The sequence below is a fragment of the Pogona vitticeps genome, chromosome 1, assembly GCF_051106095.1.
Source record: "Pogona vitticeps strain Pit_001003342236 chromosome 1, PviZW2.1, whole genome shotgun sequence".
In the NCBI taxonomy this organism is placed as follows: domain Eukaryota; kingdom Metazoa; phylum Chordata; class Lepidosauria; order Squamata; family Agamidae; genus Pogona; species Pogona vitticeps.
In genome coordinates, this window is record NC_135783.1 from 344140335 (window position 1) to 344153055 (window position 12721).

General features: G+C 41.0%; 1 protein-coding gene across 3 annotated transcripts in view; it reads left to right on the forward strand.

Moving 5' to 3' along the window:
* AKT1 (AKT serine/threonine kinase 1) overlaps window positions 1–12721 on the forward strand; it is a 139936-nt gene that overhangs the window by 14593 nt on the left and 112622 nt on the right. The window lies entirely within an intron of this gene.

Below are 12721 nucleotides of genomic sequence, written 5' to 3' on the forward strand. Positions count from 1 at the left end.
TAGAAAATGGACCAAGACTCTGGGTTCAAATCCCTGTTTGGCAATGGAAATTCAACTGGAGGAGTAGAACTGGTAAAATCACTTGTTAAATATCTCACTTACCTTACAAGCTCTCTTTGGATTACTGTAAATCGTTTCAGACTTGGCAGCGCATAACGAACTAAAAAGTTACAGCGTACATTCCTGCTTCTATTCAGAGAATGGTGACTGGCTTTAGAAATGCTTTTGTGGGGACAGTTCTAATGTATAAAGTGGAGTCACAAGCCATGAAGGCAAAGGTTTTCGGCCACTGGCCAAAGTATAGCAGCCCCAGTTAGGAGGGCAGCTATGCTGTCGTCAAACAGCGCATTGGACCAAGGAGAGAAGGTTTTAGATTTTTGCTGCACTGTAGCGCAGACCAGATGAATCTGGACCAGTTGCCACCACTCAGCTTCTTATGGTAGTTACGCTGATGAATTGGGTGGAAAAGGCACGTTGAGCAGTATGGATGAAGGACAGGTAAACCAGAAATAGGGAGCGTTCTTTTTGGACTACAACTCCCAGAAGCCCTCAGTTAGCATGATTGCTGGCTGGGGGATTTTAGGAACTGTAGTCCAGATACAGTATAGCATGAGATAAATGTGCTTGCAGTAAAGTTAATGTTGTCTGTGTGAATTCATGGCCAAAGAAAATCAGGCCAGCTTGATTAATTAATTCTAGTGGGAGAATTATACTAAGGGCCACTGGGAACAGGGTATGACCACGTGCTGATCACTGTCAGATTCTTGGTGATGTGTTTGTTTAGGTTGGCTTATTTTCTTTGCCTTTTCTGGGCCTTAGCAGATGAAGAGTGGGTCTGTTACCGCTACAGTTGTCTGTCATTTACGCATTACAGTTACACCCAGGAGCACATGACATGTCTGTTTATGTATTCATTTAGCAGTATTCTAGCATTTAACAGTCATCATCTTTTCATTTTCCTTTTGTTTTTAAAGGCTGACCAGGTTAATGTTCGCCTCTGTATTTGTCTTACATGTAAAATCCATTTGATCCTTAACTTCCTCCTTCGAAACACAAACTTTATTTTTTGTTATCTTGGGCCAAATGTATTTTGAATAAGCAAAGCCTTTGTGCCATGCACCAGTGCTTTTGAAGCAGCGCTTGTTTAAAAATTCAGGTGATACAGTGTCTGTGAAATGTGCATTTAAAATCCTTGGCCTCTATATGTTATTGCACTGCATTTCCTATGATTCCTCCCCATTGGCTTTACTTCAGACCGCTGACAGGAGTGGCAGTTCAACTACATCTAGATAGCCCTGGTTGCCCATGCTACATATAAATAGAAAGAAGTCAGTCAGATCTACTTGTATGCACCCGACTGGCTTTCATAGGCACTTGGGGTGATACATGTGGAGGTTTTCCATGTGTCTCCTCACAACAACCCTGTAAGGTACAGGCAGGGCGTCATTGGCCAGAGTCACAAAATGAGCTTTATATCAAAAAGGAGATGTAGCTGAGTTCTAGTTCTGTGTACAGCCTGTTACACCATACTGCTTGTAGGGGACATCATTATCATCATCTTAGCACTGCAAAGCTGGAAGGTGCCCTATAGACTGTTATGTCCAGCCCCTGCTAAGGAGGCACAGTGGGGAATTGAACTCCCAGCCTCTAGCTCTGCAGCCGGAAACCTGAGCCACTGAGCTACCTAATGATCATCCTCTTCCAATTCAGCAGTTATCCAGCAGGATCTGACACATGCAATTCACTCACACAGCAGAACCCATTGGTTTCAGATGGAGGAGTTTTGGTTTTTTTCTTTTAAAGCCAGATGAGAGCAATGTATGGCCCCCATATGTTGCTGAATTACAGTGCCCATTGTCCTTCAACATGGGCTGCTCTAGGTAGGGCAGGTGGGGGTTGCAATTCAGTAACTTCTTGGGCCCACAAAATGCCTACTGTGCTCTAAAAGCGGCTTCGTTTTTTGTTATATATTTTCAGCAGGAGTATTTTTTTTTAAAAAGCAGTTTAAATGGTAAAGTATACCTTGGAGCCCTTCGAGTGGGCCATTTATTCATTACTGGAAGTGCAGAAGCAACAGAAGGTAACAAACAGGGCATCTTTTCCCCCATATAGCATGGGGAAAACCTGATGATTTAGAACGTTTCTGTGCCATCCACAGTTGACTGCACGGTGCGTTTACCTTGCTTTTTAAGGGCTTGCTTTACTTACATATTCGAAAGTGCAAAGAAATTTCTAGACTTTTATTTTCATTCTGTGTTTGCAAGATAGTTGCATTTTTTTAAACCAGAAGCCATTGCTTTTATAAATACAGTATATAGACAGGACTTCATTTGGATCAACAAAATAAAATCTATATGATGTCAATTAAATACTTGTTCATTCTGTCAATGTGGCTTGCTGCCCAGTGCGCATAGCGTGAGAAGCCTACTATTTTCTGCAGAGCTGAAAAATGATCAGTGAGCACAGACAGTTTGTAGCATGAACACATCTTGTGTTTCCCAACTCATGGAAGAAAACAGTGAAATCCGTATTTTGAGATCTTTCCAGGCACTAAAAGTGCCCAGGTGCCTGTTTCATCAGGAACAGATCACAGTTCGCTGGTAGAGTGTATACTTTGTGCACAGGAAGTATCTTGTTTGTTTATTATGACTTATAGCCATCATCACCCTCTTCCTCTTCCTTTTGCCTCCCCAACAGCCCTATGAGGTAGATCAGATTGACAGAGGTTTTGTTTCGAGTAGAGATATGAAAAGTGAAGAACCTGTTGACCATAAGGCAGTGAACCTTTGGTCAGCCAATCAGTTTTGTGACTTAGTAGAGACTTGAATTTGACCCAAATCCAGGAAGCAGTGGAAGACAGGAGGGCCTGGCGTGCTCTGGTCCATGAGGTCACGAAGAGTCGGACACAACTTAACGACTAAACAACAACAGAGACTTGGATGTGTCGATCTCCTGAGTCTTAGTTCCTTGGTCCAACCAATAAGTATGACTGGCAGTTGTGTTAAATGTGTCATTTAAACGCTAAACACTGTTTGGCCGTTTTGCTGGAGTTTTGAGCTTCTGTCATTAGTTCTATAGATATTACTGGGCTACTAGTAGTTTGATTTTGTACATTTAGATTACTAAAAAAAATGTATGGGGAATTTTGCAGTGTTTGGAAAGTTTCTTTGGGTGCACTGTTGGGGAATGAAGCAGAAACACTTGTTTATTATTCCAGCATCAGCCTCCACTTGCCACAGCCTGGAAGACTGAACTTGTAAGATTTCATCTTCCCGTTCCATTGTAATAATGATCTGTTGGTGCAGAAGACTTTTGAAGGGCTAATGTGGATGTGCCGAGTAGCTGTAGTGAACTGATTGTACACCACTTTTTCCATGCCGAAGATCCTGGGGTCAGTTTCCTGGCGTTTTCAGGTAGAGCTAGGAGAGAGTCTTGTTCAAAACCCTGGAGAGTCACTGCTAGTTGGTCACCAGGTAGATGCGCCAGTGGTCCAGCTGGATGTAAAGCAGCTTCCCATGAGTTCTTCCAGCTGCCAGTTAGGGTCCAGCTTTCAAATTCTTGAGATTTCAGACCGTATTGCTGTGATTTCTAAAAATCTGCCCTGATGTATCTGCAACACCTCCAAAGGGCCACTGCAGTGCTGGCATCATGCCGTGGTCTGTGATCTGCTGAGTTCTGTTTGCAGTGCTCTGTCTTTTTACTGCCTGTGCTGCCGGGAAATGTGCGTTAATCCTAAATGTGCTTAAATGCATGCTAAAATGTATAGAGAAGTAAATGTAATATCTTTCGCAGGTGTGTACATTTCAGACTAGTTTTGGCACCTGGCACTTTGTAATGTGTGCTCCTGTTCACCGCCTTACGTTCAACCAATGTATCACTTTTCATGTCTCTGCTTCGAGGTAAACCACCACAGCCTTTTTTCAGTGGTTTGGGCTTCACTGGATTCTGTCCTTAACTATTCCCTAATAGTCTTTGAGCTTCCTTTGCTTCTTGTCATTGCATGAAGAGTTATTCCAGATGTTCTGACTTACACATGTTGCAGTTAAAGGTATAAAATGAAAAAAGCCATTGAATGAGCTTGTATCATGTGCCATAACTTAGGTTATGTGCTTGGGGGAAACCATATCTGAAAATGTACCATCCATTAAAGAAGCATCTGCCAGTAGTAAACAGGGGAGATGTCTTCACTAAAATTTTCCTCCTGGTGTCCTAATCTCTATATGCAGCCCTCCCCACGAGGTGCTGTTTTTCTTCATTTACAGTATTTACTTAAAATATTTCAGTCCTGCCTTTCTCCTCGAAAAGACCCAAGGGGGCAATGCATGGAGGAATTTTCTGTTATGTATCTTGCCCAAGGCTGCACAGTTGGCAGGGCACAGAACCATATTGGCTGCAAAAATATCCTTATGATTTGGGCTGGTGCGTTTTTTTCTTCTTCTTTTATTTGCTATGTTTCTGCCTACAGGGAGGGTTTCCTTAAACAGATGAGCATTTAAAATATATAGATAGATAGATAGATAGATATAATCATGTACTTGCAATTGGAAGGGATGAAGCCAAGAATTTGGCTGCCGCCTGCCTTTTTATTCTGTGAAATTTGGTCCTATTGTTAATGTGACATGCTAAAAGATGAAAATTGGAAAACCAAACCTTGACATCATTGGCCACCCATAGTCCTGGTGATATATCCCATTTGGTTTGCTGCAGCCTATACTTGTGGAGATAACTCAGGATGGGCATTGGAGAAAAAGGGTTCCCAGACCCATAATCTGTCTGGAAACCCACCACCCAGGCTGAATTATGGTCATGGGAGTTGTTTTCTTCCAAATGGTAGCGTGCCAGCATGGCATAATCTTATTCTCTGCATCCTTGAGTTTTTGATATTTTTTGGATTGGCTGTAGCAGATGGCTTGAAAATGATAACAAGAATATGGAACCCCTCATGATTTTTAAAGAAACCAGTCTGGCATCAGATTTAAATCAAGCCTTGTAAATTGTTTGCTCCACAATGACTTTCTTGATATTGTATATAGCATGCACCATAAAGTGCAGTCCTTTTTTAATTAAGTGGCAGTGTCCTGACTGTCTGAATACCCTCTTTCTGAACCCTGTGTTGTCATACATATGCCCAAAATCGATTCTGGCTTTATCTGGAAGGGCCCAATTTCTCAGTATTTTTTACTGCTAGAGTCCCAGCTTATCTTTGAGATGGCCCCCTTGGCTGCTGTTGTTCTTCAAAATCAACTGAGCCTAAGTTTTATTAAGTCAGTCTTTTCCTTGTGGAGTTCTCTTTGTAAGGTTTCATAAGCCTTTCTCCACCTACTTCCGCAGGTGCAATTCTGGCTCAGTATCAGCAAACCGCGGTTTGTAAGGCAGTTGTAAACCCTGAAACAGGTCAACATAGATCAGAATCGACTTGATGGCACAATTGCAGATATCAGGTGGAGGTTAAGGTTAGGAGATAAATTGAGTGATTGATTAATTGATTTATTATTTCCATTTCTATACAGCCTCAGTGTTGCCACTCTCTGAACAGTTTGCAATAAGCAATAAAAACATAACAACACAATATAATTAATACAAAAAAAGACAGTTAAATACAATTAAACACCATCACTAGATGAAACTACTTTTAACTAAAAATGCACAAATTAAAACCCTTTTGAGCATCTCAGGACAAGTTTACATTAGTAGAAGATAGCTTTGTATAGTTCAGCTTTACTTAGCTTCCTAAAAAGACAGGAATGAAGCCTAGCAAACCTCTGTAGAAAGCTTGTTTCTACAGCGAAAGAGGCTGCAACCTAGAAAGCTTGGTTCCTGGTACAGTAGTAGCTTTTTTGGCCTCCTTAGGTGTTAACAGTTCTTAACATCAAGGACTGCAAGAAGTGTGTGGGACGGGTAGCTATTAATTGCCATTTTAAAAGGGCCTTTTGGTAGCCAAAAGGAGCCTGAGATCAGTCTTGTGGTTTCAACTAAGTTCTCTTGAAAGCAGGCCCTATGAGGCTCATATATGTAGTGGTACATAAACAGGAGCTTCTGTGTCTGTTAGTTAATACTTGCTCAGTTGTGGAATTTTGTCCAAATTACAGTGTAGAGAGTTCTTCATTCCTTCCAAAATATTTTTCTTTGCAGCCAGAGGATTCCCTTTTCCTGTGTGAAGCTGAGCAGCCGAGAGCTGACTCTTGGTCACAGACAATCCCCTTCTCATGTTACATGAAACTCCTTGGCAGACACAGTGCAATTGCTGTAGCTGAAGATTATGCAGCTAATGCATTCAACAGTAAATGCAGTGACTTGATCTTCTTACCTTCTTTGTTGTTGAGTGCTTAACTTCCATAGATGTTTTCCCCCTCCTTTTACCTAACACTTCAGCACTGGGGCTGAAACTTTACCTGTTGGAAACTGAGTGGGAAGCCATGGGTTTTGTATCAAGGGTAATTAGCTTGAGGGTCAGAGCAATATCGTCCAAAAATAGTACAAAAAGATACAGTTTGTTTAAACTCTTTGGTTCTTGTCTCTTATGTCCCTTCAATCACTCTGTCAAAGAACTGCAACAGAAAAAAAAAACACCCTGCTTTTCTTCCAAGAAGAATGCTGATTAATTTACAGGCACTCTGGTCTGATAGTTATCTTTTACTGTACGTTTTAAGGGCAGTAAAAGTTTTACTACTATTTTTGGAAATAAACACAAATGAAAACAAAAAAAAAATCCATTAGCATTTTGAAATAATAATAATGCTCTAAAACACAAAATCCTTAGTAAATTTCACAGAAATTCTGCAACTTCTGCTCGGAAACAACAGAACTGAACAACTTTGGATGTTCAGGTGTTGTTGTACTGCAGGTCCTGACACCTGTGGCTTTTGGGTATGATAATCAGGGATGATGTGAATTACAGTCCCACGATATCAAAGGGACCAAAGGTTGGCAACCACTGGCAGGACAAGTAACGATGGGCTCAATCTGCAGGAAGCCAGTGTTCAGCTGAATATCAGGAAAAACTTCTTGACTGTTAGAGCAGTATGACAACAGAACCAGTGACCTCGGGAGGTGGTGAGTGCTCCATCTCTGGAGATGTTTAAGAGAAAATTGGATAACCATCTGTCAGGTTTGCTTTGATTTGACTTTCTGCATTGAGCAGGGGGGGGTTGACTTGATGGCCTTATAGGCTCCTTCCAACTTCATTGTTTTATGACTCAAGTACTGTAGTATAAAGACTATATGGGTGGAAGCTATTTTAAATTTTCATTGTGAACATCTCATTAATGTGCACATAATACAATTGTGGCTATTGTTTCTGTCATTTCAAATTTCTTCTTTTCTTTGAGGATCTTTCTGTCAATACATTTTTTTAAAAAAATTCACCAGAGAATCCCCTTGGATTGTGTTGTACTTTATAGACAACCCAATGCATTTTTTATAGATTGCTGAAATGTGTTCAGGATTGTGACAAACCTTTGACAGTTTTGATTTGGGGGCGGAATGGGTTGAACCTGGTGGTTCTGGACAGATAAAAATTTCTCTAGAAAAAGATTACTGTGGAAATACTCAAATACTTAAGCGAAAATCCCCATAGGAAACATCGCTACGCGAAACAATGTATCCCCCATTGGAATGCATTGAAGCCTATTCAATGCATTTCAATGGTTTTGCGATGTTCGTTTTTGCAATTTTAAGTGTGTCTTAAAAGGTTCAAAAACGGTTTTAAATGCTTGGAATCATTAGTGCATCTTCTAAAACATGTGCAAACTTAATTTGGCTTTGTTCTGAGTCTTTGTTAATTTTTGGTGAATTTTTTTTCTCCCCCATTGGAAAGCATTGAACCCGATTTTGACAGCTGTCAAAATCGGGTTCAATGCTTTCCAATGGGGGAGGGGGAAATTCACCAAAAATTAACAAAGAGTCAGAACAAAGCCAAATTAAGTTTGCACACGTTTTAGAAGGTGCACTGACTCCAAGCATTTAAAACCGTTTTTGAACCTTTTAAGACACTTTAAAAATAGCGAAAACGGAACATCGCTAAGTGAAACAGGGGACCTAAAACTGTCATCGCTGAGCGAGGCAAGGTCCCGAACATCGCTATGCGAATTTTCCCCATAGGGAACATTGTTAAACAGAGCGTAAGATCGCTCCAGAAACCTCATCGTTAAGCGAATATATCATTAAGCGAGGCAATTGCTAAGCGAGGCACCACTGTATTTATCTTTTTTTTTAAAAAAAGCAATGCTTCTTCCCCTGATTGTTTTTGCATTCTTGTCACTTCTTGAACTACCTACACATTCCTATGTATGTCTTAGTGCGTGCAGAATTGTAGCTTGATGGAGCAGTTTGGTTGGGGTGTGAGAGGGAGAATCAAGACCAGAGGAATTGCCGGATCTAAAGCCCTGTTTGATCTGTGCCAGCAGAACGGATGCCTTCTGACTTTTTACACTTCTTGCCCCATCTTTGTGCTCTTCTGTCTACGGCTGACCTATGCTCTTCCATTCTCAGGACAGTAGCCAGGGAAGGAGTGAGCTTTGGATCCTGTGAATACAAAGCCGCTCCTGACATGCATCTGGATAGCCCTCTTGTTTGCTCTTTTTCTGCTGTTGGAATATTGATGGAGAGGCAACAGCAGCCGCCCTTTCGGCCGTGGTTATGGAGAGGCATTTGTGGGTGGTCTTCCTTTCTAGCCCCAGAGAAGGAGGTCTAGTGCTTCCCTGGAATGTCCTCCTAAAAACCGAGGAATTCTTGCTTTGGTCTTGCAGATAATCTGACCTAAGCAAAAACCATATGGTGAATAGAGTAGTGTTTTTAGACGGATAGTATAAAAACTAATAGGGTTATAGAGTCAAAGCCCTAAGGCTTAGTAAGGAGCAGACACTGTGGCATCGTCTGCCTCGCGCAGTTAGACATATGCAGATTTGTGCTGCTGGGAGAGAAATGGATTTTCCCAGGAACAATATGTTGTTGTAACCTGTCCTTCTAATGCAAAGCATCTGAGAAGGCTTTGGTCTTGCCTGGGCAATTAAAATCTGTTAAGGGAAATTAGGAGCTGTTAACTTTACAAAATACCTGTTGCTCATTTGTTGATATGCATTAATCCACTTCCCTGTATGTTTTGGTTCTGAAGGTGTCATGATTTTTCTGTGGTCTGGATCTTTTTGCAGATTTTGATACTGTTGACCATGGTATTCTTCTGGGAAGGCTAGAGAGTTTATGAATTGGGAACTCCACTTTCTGCTGGTTTTGGTCGTTCCTTGATAGCAGAAACCAGATGGTACAGTTCGGGGAGACGGTCTCCACCCCTTGGGACCTCTGCTAGGGGGTCCCACAGTGGTTGATCTTCTCCCCAGTGCCTTTAGATCTACATGAATCTGTTAGGAGAAGTCACATGGAGATATACCAATGCCATGCAGCTCTTATTTCTCCTGCCCTTCATCTGCAGAGGATACGATAGAGGTCCTTGAGCACAGCCTAAGGTCTATAATGGACCAGATGAGGGTCAATAAACTAAATGTTTTTATCTGCAAAAACATCCAGAGTAGTGTTTCCACTAAAAGGGGTGGTATATAAATCAAATAAATAATTAAATAAGCAACGAGCATCCACATCTCTGGATTTACCATCCCACCAATTTTCTGGCTGTGTGCAAAATTGCAGCTACCAGTCGGATTAGGCTGTATGCTTGGTGATATCATGGAGAGCAGTGCAACTCGGAGTGTGAAAGTGACCTAGATGACAAAAGTAGTGTCAAAACATTGTGGGCGGAAAAGAGGAGAGGATTGCTGTAAAAAATACTTAAATATTCCTGGAGAGCAGTGGATTCCTGAAGTTCAGTCCTGGGCAGATATAAAGAAAATTGGATGATGCTATTTTAAGGCAGGTTAAATTGGTGAGATGAGAGTGGTTGGTTATTTTCTTTTTCTTTTTGTATCAAGTAAGTAAACGCCCAAAGAAGCTGTTTTACATTTGTGCACTTTGATTTACTTTTATATCTTTAGCACGGCTCTCTCACGTGATCACTGGCTAGACAAACAGGCTGCGCTCACCTTGGGTGCCCCCTATTCACTGTAAATCTTGGGATGGTTCCCAAATGAGGTCATCCAACGTCCAGTTCTATTTATTCATTTATTTTTATAATTTGCCCTGTTGTTCATCCAAGCAAAAATATTCCCTTTATATGAGTTAAATGATGGCAGGGCTGGGAATATTTTCCAGCTGTAGGTGCTACGTGGGAAACTCCTTTGTACGTTTGTAAAGCCTAGGCGTAAATTTTGCACACTTACATGTTAACGAACATACTCTTTTATAGCCTGGTCACGGTAAAGGATTGCAGTTGGCTGACCGATCGCATTGATTCGGCAGTTTTGTTGCTCTGAAGCGGTTCCTTCTCCAGGATGAACTGTGTTGACGCTTGTAGACTTTTTGATTTAGAGCACTGGGTACTAAAAATCTGTTTCGCTCCAACTTGGAGCAAAGGTTGTTAAGGCAAACAGAAATTTAGCAGTTCAGGCCTGTTGCATATCTTCTCAGAGGTAAGGCCCATAGAATTCACTGGGACTTGCTTCAGTGTAGGAGATTCCAGTCTTAAACTGGTAGCCTACATGGCACTTTTTTGACCTAGAAACAGGTTAGGAAAAGTCATAATTTGGAATATAATGCCCAGAATTCCCCATGCTGGCTGGGGGATTCTGGGGGTAGTTCAAAAAGTAACTTTGCAGCTCTAGGCTTAAGTGCTAGATGAATTATATAAATGACCTACCTGACTCTGATGCCCTTCAAGCATAGAAAACATGATTGCGAACACATAACAGTGCATCCCTACATTGTCATTTAACATTGAAGGCTGTGGAAGGCTTGGACGTGTATGGGAGTGCATACACTTACCAGAAGATAAGCAGCAGATAAATAAGACAAAGAAATAAAATAAATGCATAACTCAAAGAAATCCAAATGGCTGGAGTGTTAGCAATTGATGGAGAGAATGCAGTGTTTCTAGAATGTGTGCAAAATAGATTAAATTGGGAGGTAATGTGAGATGGGTAAAAGTGTTTGCCCAAAGCATGATTAGACTTATAATCACAGCATGTGGTGATGGCCATAAATTTTAATTCCTTTGGAAAGTACTTTGCTCACATTACTTGTTGCTGTGTCTTTAAAAAATAATTTGTTGCCATTGCTCATTGCAGTGTTTAAAAAGTAACTTCTTGTGTTCCTCTTGAAACCTAATTTGATTGTATCCTCACCAAGAGGAGCATCTCATTACCTGTAATGACAAGTAAGTTGTTACTTCCCAGGTCTGCTTCTTCCATCGGGCTCTCAAGCAGCACCGGGTATAGAAGTTAAAAGAGAAGTCCATTTATGCATGAGAAGCCAAACAGAACAGACGGAGGGATTTGGAGAGGCAGCTGCCTTTACACTCTGCTTGCAGTATTTTCCAAGGCCTTTGGCTGACTCCTGTTGGGACAAAGGGCACTGGGTTTGATCCCAGCGTGCCACAAAAGAGGAGGGACTGGTAAATCACCTCCGAGTACTTTACACCTAGAAAAACCTGGGAGGGCCACTGTCAAGTTGGAATCAAATTTCCAGGAAATAGTTATTATAATTTGGTGATGTGTTTGAAATAGCAGAACGAGTGAAATTAACCAAAAGGTGTACAAATGAGATATAGAAGGAAAGAAGTAATTTTTCTGAATAAGTGGAAACCCTTTTATGAGTTTGAATCTGAAATGCAATCCGGACAGCCAGTTTTGCTAAAAAACAACAACAGTGATGTGCCCTGTTGCATACAGCACAGCTCAAAAGGGAAAAATCACCGCATAATTGCCCTTAATAATAATAATAATAATAATAATAATAATAATAATAATAATAATAATAATAATAATAATAATAATAATAATAATAATAATAATAATAATAAAATCACACAGTACTATAAGCAGTTGCAGCTCTCAGAAATCACACAATCAGAGCTACAAAACCCAGCAATATTAGAAACAGCATACGTACTGTGCAAATAATTAACAGATACAGTGGTGCCTCACTTACTGATTGCTCCGTTGAGCGATGAAACCGCATACCGACGCTGTTTTTGTGATCGCAAAAGTGATCGCTTTGTAATGTTTCCTATGGGGAAAAACTGCTTTGCGATGTTCATGTGGAAGCGATCACCGCAAAGCACCCATTTTTTACCAGCTGATCGGCAGTTAAAAATGGCTGCCGCAAAAACAAAATGGCCGCCACTGTTTTGTCTCTCTCTCTCTCTCTGGAGGAATGGAGGAATTTCGCATAAGGTGAGTTTTTAAGCCCATAGGAACGCATTAAACGCGTTTTAATACGTTCCTATGGGCTTTTTAAAATCGCTTAGCGATTGAATCACTTAGTGACGTTTTTCCTGGAACGGATTAACGTCGCTAAGTGAGGCACCACTGTACTTAGGTTTTTTTTGTTAAAACTTTTATCTGTTATATAATATGAGTCGATGTTTTTATAATGTTGACTGCGCCTGGTGTTTCTGAATCATCAGCATCTTAGAACTGCAGAGCTGAAAGGGACCCTGTGGATCATAAAGTCCAGCCTGTGTCAAGAAGATACAGTGGGGAATCAAACTCCCAACCATTGGCTCTGCATCTAGATAGATGCCTAAACCAATGAGCTAGGATCCTAGCCATAGAGAATAAATGATGCTCCCTTTCCTTTGAAGATCTGTGATTTCATTGCTGTGTGCATCATTCCT